The sequence below is a fragment of the Musca domestica genome, unplaced genomic scaffold, assembly GCF_030504385.1.
Source record: "Musca domestica strain aabys unplaced genomic scaffold, Musca_domestica.polishedcontigs.V.1.1 27, whole genome shotgun sequence".
NCBI lineage: Eukaryota > Metazoa > Arthropoda > Insecta > Diptera > Muscidae > Musca > Musca domestica.
This window is the reverse complement of record NW_026712286.1, coordinates 919,155-937,531: the sequence shown is the minus strand read 5'-3', so window position 1 is coordinate 937,531 and position 18,377 is coordinate 919,155.

Below are 18,377 nucleotides of genomic sequence, written 5' to 3'. Positions count from 1 at the left end.
CTGAAGGAGCGCAGTAACTAAAGCTCATAAAATATTGTAAAACTTTTGCTATTCTTCTTTCGATTGGGGTGGAAAATAAGCTGTAGAAATATTTCTCTGCTTTGCTAAGAAAATAAAAAAAGAAGTTGAGACGGAACGTACAAATCTCCGGGTATTGTCAACATTTATGATGACTTTTATAGACCCTTAAAAAAGTGGTGTTGTTTTCTTGGTTCGAAAACATCCAAGTGACGTTCTTTTTTCGCAGCTCAAGATGATGGTCTGGTCTGCTTGCTGGCAAGAACATGGAACAAATCCAACAATAGAAAGCTTCCAATGAGATTGTGTTTGATTTTAACTGCGAAGGTAGTGGTGGTCACGAGGTGTTGGCGGACTGCGACATGGGGTATTGTATGCTTGTCAAAGTTGTTGTGATGACAATTGTAAACATATCAGCAGGACATGACAACATTATGTCGATTTTCCTTTGTCACTGGATGTTAACTACAATGAAATCGTTAACCAATAGCTATATGGCTGAAAAACAAACATGTGGGTTTGGTTTGGATTGAAATGACGGAATGTCGGAATACTAGAAAAACACAGGGCCCTAAAACAAAGAGCATATTCAGGAGGGAAGATTTCAGGAAAAAGAAAGCTACTTTATTTGAAGTCCTTTCTCAAAAAAAAAAAATAAATAAATAAATAAATAATAACTCTGTCCATAAGACTGCTTTTAGACTTGTATAACCGGACTTAGCAATTCAATCTCAAATCCCAATTTCAATTTAAGATACTGCAATATTTTGGTGTATATTTTTTTTTCTAACCTAAAGGAGTTCAAGGCTCCTCAAAATCCCGCATTCACTCACAGAATTCCCACTTAATATTGACAGAGGTCACAATAATTTTCTTCGCAAAAATGGTTTTATTGACAGCTGACAGACAAATCAATTTGCAGAATATTTCATATTTCAGTAAAAAAACACAATTTGACGCTATCAAAAATTGTGGAGGACAGCAATAAACGTTTGCTAACCTTTTGTGTGTGGTTTGACATCGTCATAAGGAACGCTTTTCTTACCCTCTCTCTGTCTCTCCCTCTCTCTTCCTATTGATTTTACGCTTGTATCTAATTGGAAGTTTTCCTTCAGTCATGGCCTGTCATTTAATTTAAAGCTCTCTTGCCATTGCCATAAAATTGTATTGCGGTTTAAAGTTGCTCCAATTGTTTAGCTATATTTAATTGAGATACTTGGGCTAACTCAATAAAGCACAGGTAGTTGAAAATATGTAGGTCCCTTCAGTTCGGTTTAAAGAAAAACACAAAAGAGAAAATGCCTGCCGGGCGAAACTATATGAACTACATTATGCACTGGATTCGAAAGGAATCACATACTCCTCCTTGACATACTCTCGGTATTCAGAACTCTATTGGAACTCGTTTAAGTTGAGTTAAACCAACCGCAATGCAATCAACCAAAAAAGAAACCTGTTCTTCATACAAAATAAGACTAAAAGGGACAAGGAGAAGAGAGCTGCATTACTCAAGTAGTTGGTCCTTGGGCTTGTCAAGCTTCCTTACCTGCCTGCCTGCTTGCCACATAACGACACAGGTCTAGAGGAAGGAAAAAAGTTCCCAAGAATATAGAAAGAAATTCAATTCTGGCACATGTACAATCCAAAGCATGTATGCATGTTGTGTAGGATCTGCAATACAATCACCCACAGCACCAACATCACACCATGGTAATTGGTTTGAATACAACCTAAGACTTCATATCCTTTATGACTTTCTAAGAAGTATGCAGTACAATGGCAAAGGTGTAAATCAATAAGTAAGGCTCTTTTGTTGAAGCAAGGTAACGGAATTCCTTCAGGTGTGCCGGCATGCATGCATTTCCTTTTCACAAGACCCACATTCAAGGACAATGTTTCTATAACCTGACTTTCTTTTTCCGTTCTTTATGCTCTGGCACAAGATTATTATTATTATTATGAGTTCGGGATAATGGGGCAATGAGGTTGGAACAAATGTAACAATTTCAGGAAATGTATCGTTTTTGTGTAGTTTTACTAAAAAAAGGCATAAGGGTGGGGCATGGATTTCATGTGCAATAATTGATGAACTGGTATAGGTGAATAAGTTCATTTTTAAGGATAAGTAAATTTATTCGCATTTTATTGTAAGTTGGTTACTGGTTTGGAAAGGACAAAGGAACATTATTGATAACTATTGGGTAAATTAGTAAAGTTATCGTCTTTTTTTTTGGGAAAAGATCGAATGAAATTTTAATACAGATTGTGAAGAAACCGAGCGAATTAAAAAAATATATAAAAGTCGCTCTATACTCTCAATTTGTATAGTAAAGACATTTCCAACGAATTCGACCAATTTTCATCGGATACCTTCTCAATCGGCTGTTTTGTTGCAGCAAGAAAGAGAGAATGACTCAATTTGAAGTGGCTTTAAGGTAGAGGGTGACCATGGCAAAGGTGGACCATGGTAGAGGTGAACCATGACACCCTGTAAAATCGAAAGAGCAAAGGATGTTAATTGCGGAAATTTCAAGACACAAATGAACGACAAAACCTGTTTAAATGCAGAATATCGTAAGGCACTACACTTTCATAAAACCATTCCACTTATTCCAATTATTGCCGCCACCGTTTCTATCAAGATTAAAACGCCGTGATACATATACTTACATTTTCAAGATTTTAGAAAATAAATTTAAATTAAATCGTCCACATTTTTTCTGAGGCTTAGAAAATTAATTTCTTCTATTCCATAAAACAATTTCATGTTTGAATTAACAAGAAAGGAAGTACAAAAAAAAAATGAAATAAAAAATTGGCAATATTGTTTAATTTCTTGTATTAAAGGATTATTTACTAAATACAATTGTAAACACAATTCCTCCATTCGAAAACATTTCACTTGCCATGGATTTCATTTTATTTACACAATCGTCCTTTGTTTATTCATGTTTAACATTTATTATTATTTTAGGCTGTTATTTGTTTGTGGATAATAAAATTTCATAGTGACATGATTACCCGGCTCTGTGGAAACAAAAGGTCTATGGAATGATTAACAATGGGAATGATGGGCAGACAGAAGGGGGTGTGGTATTTAACAAGGAGTTGGAAGTTTAATGAACTGTATAATTTTGCAAACAAATGGATGTTTTACACATTTTATATCAAACGCACACACACACACACCCACTCACAAATACACAATCATGGAGACAAATTACATGTTACAAACATCTGCATATTTATATTAATATTAAAATATATATGTACGTACGTACGTATGTATGTATATCCACATCTACATTTCAACATTTATGACAAAAATAATCAAAATAAAACATATGTAAGGCTAAATGTGTGCAAAACCTTTTCCATGACCCATTTTATATGGACAGGCCCGAAACATGCCAGCAGTGAATCCGGCGACACTGGAGACTACCGTCGACATCCCCAGGCCTTTCTCTCAAAGATGTTGTCATTTTATATTACAAAATATCAATAAATGTAAATTTTCCCAAAGAGTTCTTATTTCATATTCTCCTTGTCAAACTTAACTGTTTGAATATGTTTGGCAACTGCCTCAGCAGCAAGAGCAGGAAAAGGAAATGGCCAAGAAGACGAGAAGAGAAGGAAACGAAGACAACTGGTAGCTATAGGAGCAGCAGAAGCAGCCGTAAAAGTAACACAAGAAGTGTCATAAAATTCTAACCATAAATTGTTGCCCAGAGTTACATATTTATTTGTGCTTTTATTTGTTACATGTTCTTTTCCAAGGGTCATAACTATAAATTTTCGTATGATACAAATATATTTTATACATTCATACATACATACATTCGTTCAAACATAAATACACGTGTACACATACATATAAATTCATATTTGGCACAATATGAATGACCTCATACAGATTTTAATTGGATTTCAGGGAAATTATTTTTATATGCACATCGAGCTAAGGAGCAGCAGAACTATTGGGCTTGGATTTCTGGTGACCTTTGAGCATGTTCACAGACTCCATTTGACCGCCACGGGTAGCCGTAGCAGAAGAACATTGTCTTTGCTGGCAGACAAAAAGTATTTGAACAAATTAGGCATAAACATATTAACGGCGACAAATTTATTGGCATTATTATGGCAATGCTGCAGACGCCAAACGACCCCTAATGGCAAATAAAACATCCTTGTTGTTGCGAAAGTAATAACCGAGTATTTAATTGGTAAGCGGTATCTGTAGTCAAATAAAATAGATATTTCATAACGAAAAGATTTGGTTGCCTTATTTATGTTGTGGCTGATGTGATTTGTTAAACAAATTTTTGGAAAAAAAAAGAGTTTGAATATTGGAAGTACGCCTAGCTAAAAATAACACCATCAAAGGCGAACGAGGATTTTAATAACAACGCTCTGTGACAAATTTCAATTTTTCCTCTTTCCCCATCTTTGGCATTTTTGGATTAAGATTCCTTGAAATCCGTTCATTTTAGATATATAGTATCTTCCGCAATATTACAGATGTTAAGCCTTTTTGAGTTTGTGAAAAAAATCTCCAACGAATCATCATTTTAGAAGGATAACGTCAAAGACAAAAATATTTCTCATCCAACGAAAAAAGTGTCTATTCCCATAGTGTACATCAAGGTTCCGAAAACCCAGAAAATAAATATATGCCCAGGTTTTGATATGGCAACTGGGGAAAAATGTTGTATTTGATAGGAATTAGAAAATTCTGTCCATTTATGAGAAAGGTATCATAAGACGTGGACCGACATATCAAATCTTTATGCGAATTCAAATGTTGTCTAAACATGTGAAGTTTGAAGAAAATTGAACTCTGATTCAAATTGGACTATATCGAGTATAACGGACCAATACTAACTTGGACAAAGATATTGGACCGTGAAAAATTGGAAGAAAATCGGACACAGATTTAAGGGAGTACTTTTTATGTGAAGGTAGAGGGATGAGTAGACCGATATTGTTCTTAAGTCTTCACAAATTATTGCGACGTGCAAAATATGAACTATATAGGCTACCCAAAATGTCCTTAAACGGATTTCCTCTAAAAAGACATAGGGTTTTGAGGCACATTTTGCCTATTAAATATCTATTTATTCAAATTGTACAATTTTTGAGTAAATTCAATAATGAATTTAATTGAAACATAATCCAGGGACATGGTAAGGGCTTCAGCAAAAACACCAAGTTTTTACTCGCGGTCGAGAGTGCTCGAACCGTTTAATTTTAGAATGAAATTGTCTTTCCACCTTTTTCTTTTATGTGCGAGCTTTGGTCGATTTTCGATTTCTTTTCTTTACTTGCAAGAGAACTTTGGTTGTATTCGAGTAGAGAGTAAAACTAGGTCTGATCTGAACACAAATGGAAAGGAAATATTTTCTAACACAATTCTGAGTGTTTTGTCATTGAAATGTTAATGGGATGTGTGTTTAATATATAAAAGTTTTCTAATTGTAGGGTTAAGGTATTTAGAAGCAGAGGGACCCTTGCAGTCAAGACTTAATTCTTAATATTCTCGAGAAATGCAGAACCCTTTTCCCATTTTATATTATTTAAATGAAATTCGAATTGATGTTACATAAACCTTGTTTTTTTTCACCATTTAAACATTTCTCTATTTTTCACATTACCATATTAAAGCCAAACGAAAAGTAAACAAATCCCATTATTTTCATTCGAATGTCTTAATGTTTGAATAAATGTTAATTCGTTGTCTAATTGTGGGCCATGGATAAAAATGCAGTTTTCATAACAATTATAGTCATATGGCTAAAACAAAACTCCATATCCCATTAGAATCGACACTAGATACGTTCAAGGCACACCAGAACATAGTTAACAACACTACCACAACTGTAACACATGCACATCCACACACACTCACACACACATCGGGACTCAATCATACTTAACTAAAGTTAATTGCACCGTAAAGCTGTCAGTTGTAGTCTTAATATGGCCGAGTGATTCGGCTTGCCCACGCTCGCACACAAACAAACACCTATTGCGTAAGCCCAAAGCCGCTGCAACAGATTACAAAGTCCTAAAACGAGAGGTGGAAGGATAATATGACTATGAGGATGTGCTATTGCTCGATAATTGGAACTAATGATGAAGTGGTGGTGGGTGGAGCCCACTGCAGCAGTAGGGTTTCCTTCAAGCACCAGCTGTCATTATAATGATGAACGTTTATATATCCCTATAAGGGGCTCATGATGATGGAGGAGAAAAGCAGTACTCTTAACTGCGCTATGCCACAAAATAAGTGTTTATTGGTATTTTATTAGAGTTTTAATGGAAACATTTTGTAGCACGATTTTATGGTCCTCCATGCGATTACCACAAACTTTGCCGCTACTGATGTTGGTAGGTTTTTCTTTTTTTGGGGCGTTTTGTTATGTCCCACCCATCTGTTTAGGAGCTGACTGGCTGGCTAATCTAAACCTTAACAGGCAATTAGTAAGAATATATGACGCCAGGTAAAAGTTCGGAGATGAGGTTTTGCTAATACGCACAGGTATGAAATTATGAGTCCTGTTGTCATATCCTGCCATTCATATGTATGAGCCACCAGTGTGGTTACACCAAGATAATTGTGAGCCGAACACAAACCATCCAACCAGGAAAAATATTGTCTCAGTTGAACATTTATGGTTTGTTATTTTAGTTGTTGTTGTTGCTGTTGTCGCTTCTGCCACTGGCGATAGAAGAAATGATGCCTATTTGTGGCTAATTTTCTCTCCGTAATTGGATTATAAAATATAGCCGATATAAAATTTTATATTATTTTCGAGCATCATTGTGAAAAGCAGCTTGGCATACGGCATCGTTTCCCCCTTCTTCCCTTTTGTCGCTGGCAGATCGCATAAGGTCCACGCATATTTATTGTGTGTGTGTGTGCGTGTACGTGTATTAGATACGAATAATTGCTCGTAAATTTTGTTAATATAATTTATCACAAATTCCACAGACGACTTTAGTTCCAGGAACGAGAACCAAACCAAGAAACCCAAAATTAAAACAAAAACAAATCCCAAAATTGGAATGTGATTTGCCTTGCAATGAACCACGTTACGTAGCTGTTACGTGGCATGGTGTTTTCGACAACAATGTTCGGTGTCTTCTTTGTGGCATAATTGATAAGTTGTGTAAGTTTGTGTCACTGGCAAATATGCGCGTGGGAGGAAAATATCCATACATATGGAAATTTGAACAGAATATGGATAATTTCGTCATGCTTGGAATGAAAGCAGTAAATGGTAGAGGTGATGTTGCAAGGTTTGGGTGTGTTGTATTAAATTGTATTAATTATTTTCTAGTGCTTGGTTTTGTTGTTATTGATAGCAAATAATGTTACGGTTTTTATATATTCAGAACAAAATATTACTCTAATAGCAAACAGGAAGCTGAAAGTTCGTTTGGAGTACGATGATCACATTTTAAGAAACGCCATCTTGTATCTCTCAAAGAATCAATAAAATATGCCAAAAGTGCTTTCCCCAAAAGTGGACTTGCTCTGCTCCATAGACTTCAAGAATCGACTAGGTTTTCTATCTTGAACTTTTTTTTTGCTTCCTAAAATTGAAAATTTTGGAATGTTTTTAACCTAAACCTAAGGTAAAATAATTTCTCATAATTTTCAGATACTCCCTCGTCTTGTTGGGATAACACAACAACTATTTTGTAGTCATAAAGACAACTACTTAACAGTTATAAAAGGACATGCAAAAGGAAGCGTTAATGGCACATAGGAAAGGACTTTTTATGGGCATAACAGTACTTAGTCTGGGCAGTGTTTACATACTACAAATAATTGCCGAATGCGGTAATAGTTTGCCAAAGAAATTTCACCATCACCACTGACGTCAGCTGGATGTGGATGGGAATGGCTCGCACAACGGCTAAACTTCTCTGAAACTGGAAAGCTCTTTAATTATTAACGAAAATGTTTTTAGCTACTGCTGCTGTTGTAAGTGGAGAACAGAATTCGGAGTAAATATCAACACAAGGACATATGTAAAGCATGGAGCCTTGAAGTGGAGAAGTAACCATCAAATGGACACGAAAAGTACACAACGCCACCACAAACATCTTGGCAGTGCTGTTTTTCTTAGGATTGTGAGCTGCATACAAATGCCAAGAAGTGGACATTTTTTCTTTTGCCTGGGAGAAAGTACGAAAATGGAAGTGTTTATGGCAACGTCCAAGAATGCTCCAGAATTTTCTTATCTGGCAAAGTCAAAAAGTGGTACAAAGCAAATAGCAATACATAATTTATGCAAATAGAAACAGAGAGGAAGAAAGAAAACATAAACTATGATATTCATGTGTGGTTGGGCGCCAGTGACAGTTTCCGAGTGAAGGAGAGGAGTGGGGTCTATTCACTGGAGATTTTTTGATGGTCTTCTCGGGCAAAGGTATGTGAGGAGCCTTGCTATGATAATGACGACACAACCGTTTAAGATGAGTCATTGCTATCTGCCTTTGCATTACAATTGTAAAAGAGTATGAAGTCGTGTTACACTTGAACCTGGTTCAAACAGGAACATTTCTCAAAACTTCCCAAAATAAACTTCATTCTTTTTGCCAGCAAAGAAAAACAACCAAAAAAATACATTTTTACAAACAGAAATACAACAACAGAGTTCTGATGATTTGGTTTGACTTCTCATGTTGTGCTAAATTGCACACATGTTTCCTCTGGGGAACTGTCAGGGTGAATGGTGGCAACATCGTACGACAGGCTAACACCACGGCTAACACGGCCAACACTTCGTTGAGCAGTAGGCATAAAAGTAAACGTGTCTGTTGTTTGCAAGAAGCAATGATCTGGGGAGCAATGGCGGTTTGAATAATAACTACCTCTGAGTATAAGTCCAAGGTTTTGCACTTTGAACTTCCGTGTGGTGGAATCAATACAATGCCGAACTGTCTGGCTGTGCATGTATGTATACAACATAACGTTAGGGTGTGTGTCGAATCAAAGACGTTTAAAGGGATAGTATGAAATAGTAAATTTGAAAATAGAAATACATATGTGAAACTTTTGAGTATATGTTAAAACTCTATACTGTTTTCTTCTATTTTTATACCCTCCACCATAGTATGGAGGATATATTTACTTTGTTATTTCATTTATAACACCTAGAAATATACATTTAAGATATCATAAAGTATATATATTCTTGATCAGCATAAAATTATATGTCGATTTATCTATGTCTGTCCGTTCGCGTGTGTTAATCACTCAAGTTTCCAAACAAATTAAGGTAGGTTCATACAATTTTACTCATTTGCGTCTTTGGTCTGCAGGACTTCTGGTATTGAATATGGGCTATATAGGTCCACGTTTGGGTATGGCCCCCATAAAACGGTACCTCCCTATATTCGGTGATTTCAGCGACATTATTCACCGGGATTGTTTCATATTTCGTATTTGCAGTTTCTAATGGGTACTACAGTCTATGACAGAAAATTGTCTTTGCAGGTCCAGGTCTTCGAGTAGCCCCCCTATAACGGTACCTCCCTATTTTCGGTATTTTGATGATTTCAGCGACATTATTCGCCGGAATTGTTTCAATGTTTGCAATTGAAGTTCCTTATAGGCCCTAAAGTCTGCGACAGAAAGTTATCTATGCAGGTCCAATAGTCTCTTTGAGACTATATATTCGCATATATATGATTCATTACTAGCATTATAGTTAAACAAGTCGTATCTGGTATGATAAATATAGCACTGGTTGATAGGTATGCTTCTTCTGATCTTCTTAACTTAGATCAAAAGACGTATACTCACCAATCATTGAGTGTAGATTTATTTCTAAGAAACAGTATTTGTTTGTACAATGCTATGTCTCTACGAACACTCATAAATCGACTTAAAACGAACATCTTCTATATGAATTACACGAATTGCATAGAATTCCAGATAGCAAAAAGTTTCTCCGAATATTTTATTAACAGTTTTTAGTTTTCAATTTCTCAGAGAAATGTATGCGTATGCATGTAACTTGAATCGTACTTCAATCGTTTGCAAAACAAGCTTCAAATAAAAACGAAAACTAAAGAACAAGAAAAACGATGACGAGTAGATGCTGACTTTAGACAGCATTACAAATTCATCATAAGGCAAGGCTGGCACGCTGGCAGGCAACGCAAAACAGCTGAGATCTGTTGTGCAACGTGTCAGTAGCGAGTGTTGCAACTGCCACAAGTCGAAAAAAAAAAAAACGAAACAGAACCAAAACATGATATAACGACTCTGAATAGAAAACTGTTCGTACATTAGCACGCAGCAATCAAACTCTGCGCTACTGCCAAGACCAAGAAGGGAATTCGAAACAACAGAAAAACTCCAAAATTTCAAAATGATGCTCCGAATACATGAAGTGAAATTGCAAATGTATTCACACATCACGGGATAAAAACAAAACAAGGCAACAAGCAAAAGAAACGCTTCAAATTTCGAAACATATCTACGTCAACCGAAGGAACATAGTTTTGAGAATGGCCAGGCAGCGCTGACGAAAAACATGCATAGAATGATATTCTGATGGAAGTTGCAAAATGATAAACAATAAAAAGTTTGAAGCGCAAAGACTTTTTTTGCCATTCCCAGACAAGGGAAGGGAAGACAAAAAGAACAACTCCAAAATAGCATAGAGACGAGCTTTTTCTTTCCTCTGCAATGCTGCAGCAACAAGAAATCCTCCAAAAACAAAACATTACGCTAACAGGACATTGTGAATATGGTAGCAGTTGTTATCCCTGACATTTCTTGCTGTCAGACGATGTTCTTTGGCTTTTTAACAACAACGACAACAACAAAAACACTATATTTTGCAGTAACGCGTTTTGTTTTGGTTCAGAGAGTCCTTTGGCAAATGTTATTGCCAACGGAAGTGCATTTGAGTATTAATAAAAACTGAGGTTTTGTCTCGCATCTCAACTAAGGACATTGGCATCGATCGAATCTATGGCACTGACCATTAGATTGCATTGACATTGAACAAAATGTAAAGAAATTTCAGAAGATGTTGACATAGGAAGAATTTTAAAGAATTCTTGATAATATCTTCACCCTATTACAGCTGTGAAGAAATGCAGAAACAAAAAGTCTGACATACACTTTAATATTAGGTCTGCACTGACACGTGTCATAAACAAATCATTCGTTCGCTTTGTTGGTGACTATCGAACGGTTGGAACACAACATTGAGTTAATTTTGAAGCAAAAACCCGACTTATGTAATTTAAGGATGTTTTCAGTTACTTAGAAGTTATTGAAAACTGAAAAACAAAAAAATTGGACAAATCCAAATAATAAAAAATCGTAAATTTTTACCAACTTTGTTGAGAATTTTTTCAATGTCGCCCTACGCCGTATATGGCAGAAGGAACAATCCCGTTGTTTAGTCCCCATAAATAAATAAAATTTGTGTTTAATAACAATTCCTGGGGCATAGAGCTAAGGAACCTAAGTTATGCCAATCTCATTGCTACAATATTTTACATAGTCCTCTCTTGTAACGTAGATGGGAGAAATATATTTCGCCATTAACGTACAATAACCCTTCCTCTTGCTGACTTCTTTAGACACTGGTGGACGTCCTTAAAGTATGTAGACAAGGCTGTCAACTCTGTGCAAAATTTTTAGTTAAATGTCTAATCGTTCTCCATCAGCCCTATATTAAATGGTCCCATTAGAGTGCCGGCAGATAGTTCCGCCGTGGCTAAACATTGCTTCCCTAATGACAAAAATGATCGTTATGGGCAGGGACATCGAATTTTATACTACTTGAGACATAGGTTTCCATACTAAAAAGTAGGAACGATCCATTGTAACTTGAAATTATCTTCTTGGTATTCTTGGCATCGAGAAACCCACTTTGAAACTTCTTAGTGTCATTATACCCTCAGATTTACGGCTTTACTAAAATATCTCAACATGAAAAATAATATTCTCTCCCAATCTAAGCTATGGTTCTTAAATGGCACATATTTTTAATGGTCGAAAATACTTGACAAAAACAACTTCTAGGAACTCAGTTTTTACCTCCGAACAAGAGGGTTTATATCAATTTATGCGACCAAAACGTGCCTCATTAAAATTACATTTTAGACCCTAGGTCTCTTTGGACGAAATACTTTTCCGGCCCTTTAGAGCCAAATTGCGATGTCCGTCCGTCTGTCTCTCTGGTTGGCTAGTGCACACTATAACTCTCGAAGGGAGTATGCTATTTGGTTCGGAGAAAGACAACATCGGTCCACTCTTGGTTTAATAGTAAAACTTAAATATTTCATTCATAATCTAATTAAAACACAATCTACAAAAATGTGCTGCTCATTTTGAAAGGAAACAAAATGGAAAAAATTGGAAACGTTACAACTCAAACATTGTCCATGAATTTACCAAACTTTTTTCTATTTTATCGTTTTCTATTCAATCCAACAAAAATTGTATGTTCTGTGAAGCTCATGAGATACTGCATTTTATTTAAAATAGTTAAAAGTCCCTGTTCCAGTTATTTCACTATGTAATCGTTAATCTGAATGGAAATAAATTTTAAAAATTACACGAAAATATTTGCTGAATTGATATCATATTGCAAAATAGAAACACCCAATTTCACTATCAAGAAAATGACCTAATTCTTTTTTTAGTGGACCTCAACTGCGTTAAAACAACATGTACTCCGCCAGTTATGCATCTGTGGCCACAATCCTTGAAATATACACTCCTGCACATTTGCATGCGGGGATATCTAGAATGCAACTGTCATTCATGGAATGCTGACAACCACGGCGATATGATGGGGTTCCCAAAAAAATTTTGAATCAAAAGTTTGTACTGGTTGCTTTAACTGTTTGAAGTGCATGTCAGATCGAGTACAACGATATTGCAAATAGTTATAAAAAAAAACCATGCACCATCACTCATCCAAGGCCCATATAACGACGAAATTTCTCAATATTCATTCAATGGCCATTACAAGAATGGAAGGGAGAGGGAATTCGACGCTTAAAAAAACTCATACAAATGTAAAACAATTTCTCTCCGATTTGCATTTTGAATGGTTCTAGTGTTGTTTTTGCTGTTGTTTGTATGTATGTACTGTAGAGTATGTGTGTTTGTCCTTTTGTAGTTGTGACTTTACCTGTAGTATATAATAAAATAACATATGACACTTTAATCTATCCGAACGTTGCCAAAAAAAATGAGAACGTAAAATAACAACAACACCAACATATTTCAAGATAATTTCGCTCCCAAAAACGAAAAACAAAAATATACACTACAATTTATTGTGCCAATCCAGTGAAATATTACGATTTGTCATCTGAAGCTGTATAACAGAAAAGACACAAAAAACACAACAAAACATGAATTCGGCTACAAATCTATACTTTATGTTGTGTAGCTACGACCAACAACAACAGCCATGAAAAGAATGGACATCGTTATGCCTTTTTGTTATGCCAAACAATAATCAATGACCTATAAAAGCAACGATTACAATTCAATTTTCGCCCCGAAAACAATAATGCCAATAGCAACAATAACAGCAACAACAACAACTATTTTGTATGCATGTACATAAAAGTATTAATAAAGAACATATTCCGGACTAGGATCATTAATTATGAATGGGGCTGCTAATCATTCGCCTTCAACATAAAACGCTGAATAATGGATAGAAATGAGTTGTCAGAAAGCGGGAAAAAAGTCAATATCTCACACAAAGACGACTCATACATACATACATAACTACCTACATACCAAAGGCATTTTCAAGCTAAACCTCAACATAATATGACTGGCAGAAAATCCTATGGGAAATTGAAAATTGAATTTGGGAAACTTTATGAAATTATGTTTCGCAATTTCGTCGTAATAATTTTCTTGTGTTTGATGTTATGTCGGCTGCTCCTTTCAATTCCTTGTCGGAAAAAAGGCTGAAGAAAAGAAAGGACATTTTCAATAAACATCGATGTGCAGTGGTTAGTTGGCTTAAAATTCCCCTGATATCGCTCACCCACTTTCGGTGCGGTGTCATTCACTCATTCTTTTATTGTCACTTGAAATCCCGAATGATTGACAAATTGTTTTTTTTTTTTTTCTCTCTTTTTGCCGAGGATTTCGGGATTTTTGACTTTGTCATTGCAGCCGCTCCTCTCGATTGCATTGTTCCTAGGCTTGGTATTTTGTCAATTCGCTTTTTTCGAGTTTTTCACTGTCAATTGGCGACATGAGGATCCCGGAAGACAATTGACAAAAGAAAGAATGAGAGAATATCCTAATAAATTATTAAGTTTTCAATGTGTATTCTTTGGAAAATGTTTAAACATGTCATTCAGTGTCACTTAGTTGTTATTTTTAGTATGTTTTTTTTTTCTCGATACTTGGAAAAAGGTGACAAAGTTGAAGATATCGACACCTTTGTTGTGGATGCTCAAAAAAACTGCATATTCTGATGTACGGTTTTATAAATAAAAGCTATATTATATATCCTGTATATATGCAACCCGACTTCAGAATGTGTATATTTAATATTTGCAGTTAGGAGCAAGAGAAGGTATTAGCTGTCATTTAATAGCATTGGAGACGAAGCTGTGACATCTCAAGTCTTTTGAATCGAGCCATTTTTGATTGAACTCCAACTCCAGGGAAATTTTTTACGACACCGAAACCAGAATGAAATATAAATCCGGAGCTGATTCCAAAAAGAAATTGTAACTACTACATGCGACACAAGTAAAAAGAACATTAAGTTCGGAATGGCCAGACTTTTTATACCCTCCACCACTGTGTTTATCAAAGTAAAATAAAAATAGTAGAATATGTTAATATAGAATATCAGTCCATTTTAATTAAAATAAAGGAGGAACAAGGAGAGAACAGACCTACAGAAAACACCAATTTAGCTGATTTGGTTGGAAATTGTGGCAGAAACCTTCTATATACTGAAAATATGGAGGTACCGTTATATGGCGGCTATACCTAACCGTGGACCAATATAGGATATTTTCAATACCAATCAGCTTATATAAGACTTTGTGCCAAGTCCCAAAGCCATAAATGAAATAATGTGAGCTCTATCGTGATTTCAAAAGACAAACACATGGACATCGCTAAATCGTAGTAAAAATTTATCCTGATCAAGGTGCTCCAAACGGAATGACAAATGTAATATAACTTCCATTGTATGGTGGAGGGCATAAACACGAATGTTTTATTTTTAGACCTTGAAGAAGAATTCATAACCTTCCGTTTAGTTGTCCGACGCGTACACTCTGTGTTGACGTTACTCATTACTTGGTATTGAGAAAAGCTACTGGTAATGTAGAAAGTATTTTTTACACTAGTTTTAATGAGTTATTCGGCTCATATTAACTCTAAGTATCTTTGCTGGGTGCATCAATTGGTCACCTGGAGTCTCGAAATCACAGCCTTCTTCACATGGAATGGTTTTACTTTTAACCTTTAATTTTAAATCAATTAGTAATACCGAAGGTAATTTGTTCACATTACTTTGTAATGGGTTATTCGGCTCCTACAGCTACCATCTTTTTGCTGGGAAAGCATAAACATCAGCAACTATACCAATTTATAAAGTCCTACATTCCTATGCCGAACATCAGAGCAAGAAGTAATATGCCAATGAATAATTGTATTGCCAGGTATGGAATTGTTCGATTTCAGATTGAACTGAAAACAACATAATTTTTTAAACCCATCCACCCACATACCTCAACCCATCATTGCCAATTTCACATTGTCTTGGCCCCTCCATTTGTCAATGGCCAACATATTCTTCCCCTCTGAGCGCAAAGTTCAATTGAGATTTCTCTATGGCAAGGCAAGATAAGTAATAGCGGGAGCTACCATTAATACCGATGATTTAGAAAAAAGGTCAGGGTGCTATTGATTTGATTGCACAAATGTCGTTGTTGTTGTTATTTTTGTGTGTTTTTGTTTTTTTTTTTTCTTTTTTGGACAAGGCGACCTTTGTCGGTAGCTGTGTTTAGATTTCTATTAAATTGTCTGTTTTGATGAGATTTGCTACAGATTCATATGCCAGAATGTCTATGCCAGCCCGTCAGCCAGTTATTCAGCAGGTCTGCCAATCGGACTCGGACTGGAGCAGAAAACAATTTATTTAATAAAATATAAAATTAGATTCCTAAAAAAAAGATGATAATTTTTCAGCATCTCCGAAAAGGAGGGCTATTGACCCGGACAAATAGGGTTGATTAATCTGATGAAACGTTAACAAGGCACCGCCGTGCAATCGAGATGAAGAAATAATATTAAGATAACACAGTGAGATAGAGAGCTAAAAACACAAATCTTACTTCTTTCTGGTATTTTATGATCTCTGGGCAGTGATTGTTGGGAAAATGCGTAGAATTTCTAAAATCTCTAACAGGATATCTATACATCTTCTTGTTGCTCTTGTTGTTTTAATTAAATGGAACTTTTACATTGTATTAAAGAGAAAAAAAAAAAAAAAGATGAAGGGTCTATCAGAGAATTATCCCTATATTTTCATTCAGTCGACCAGAGCCAGAGGAGGTGGCGGCTCATAACAAAAAACAATAATAATAAAATCTGTTACGCCAGAAGAGCGCCTCCATAATCATAAACGAACTGGGTCCTGCTGCTGTTCCTGCTGGACACATACAATAATTTATTTTTATTTGGCAAAAATTGCCATAAAAAGTATAAAACCAAGTTAAATCCTAGGCTTTCCCACTGCTCCTCACAACGACATGGCATTGACTGCTTACTAGCCAAGTAAGTGGTTGCGGCTGCTGCTGTTGGCTTTCTTTCTTGAACTTGAGACGCTGAAAAACCACTGATGATAAAACGAACGATAAGGACGAACATTTGGTAAAATGGTATTTTTAATTTAATTGAATTATTGCACATGACTACCAATTTAAGTGGTTATGGCCGAAACGAGCCACACAAAATGAAAAGAAATCCTCCATCAGTGGTCTCTGCTGATGACCCCAAGTTCGGAAGCACGGAAGACGACTTTGGCAAATTTGCTTTTCTCTAGATTGGCTGGATTTATTTTATTTCCTTTTCCCTTGTTTTGATGGCTGCGGCCGCTTTCAAGGAGTTTAAGGATATCCTGTTGTAGTTATTTAAAATCCCGCAGAAAATTTAATTCAAGTGCGAGTTCAAGAACTCGCCGTTTGAAGTGAAGTTTAAATATTTTATTGTTGTGGGAGAGATTGGAAAGATGACACCGCAGCTTGCCAGCAGGCCCACTGCTTGTGACCGGGCAGACATTATTTTACACATGAATTCATGTGATTTCTTTTGTAAATTTATTTTCTACTTTAAAGGCTTTGCTTGGCTCTGCAATGAAACAAAAGGCTTTTCTCTTTTACTTTGTGTAGTTATTTGTATTGAAAATTCGCCATGCAAACAAATGGAAACACACGCAATTACTCTCAGTGCGGTAGCGTGGCAATTGATTTGTGTTCGAGGCCTTTGAAAACGGGGGCCTGGTGGGGGTATAGGAATATGGAATTTTCTGATATTGGATACAATAACAGGCAAGATCAAGAGGTGAAATAAATCATCGTTTTTGCTATTGATTCTTAATATATATATCTGGGTGTTTTAAACCATCTTATAACGGATACCTTCAATTTTTGGCGTAAAAAAGTTCGGAGGGTAATTACACAGTACAAGGGAATTATCTTGTGTCATAGCTTTACACTTTTTTCCTCAATCCCTGGAAATAACTTTAGTAATTTTTCCTAAGTCCGTGAGTCTAAACATGTAGTGAAGTGCAGCATAGGCAAAGCCTGACAATTACAGGTTAAATTGGTTCCAATAAGTTAATAGTTGTCAAGTACGGATTTTCTTCTTCCTCATAATATTTCATCTATCCAAGGACAGTATATACAACCATTTACAATTAATGTTAAATTTGGTTAAAATAGATTCAGATATAGCCATAGCCTCCACATAAACCCCAAAGCTAATCTGACATTCTTCTGATAGTCGTAATATAAGCCTTCTGATAGTCGTAATATAATCTTATATCCCCCGATTTTCGTCATGAGACATCATATACAATCTATAAATAATTCGACTAAAATTTATATATAATCCAATTTCACATTCAATCTGTATCAATATCATAATATCTTTTCAGATTTCTTCATAAAGGCCCTCCCATAAGTGCCGTTTACAAAAGCGATCTGGCCACTTTAAGTTTCAGATGAGTAAATACATGTTTCAAAAGACTTTTACTTTGTAGACACAAAATTGGATATTGCAAATGATTCAAGTCGAAATTTATACAAATATATGC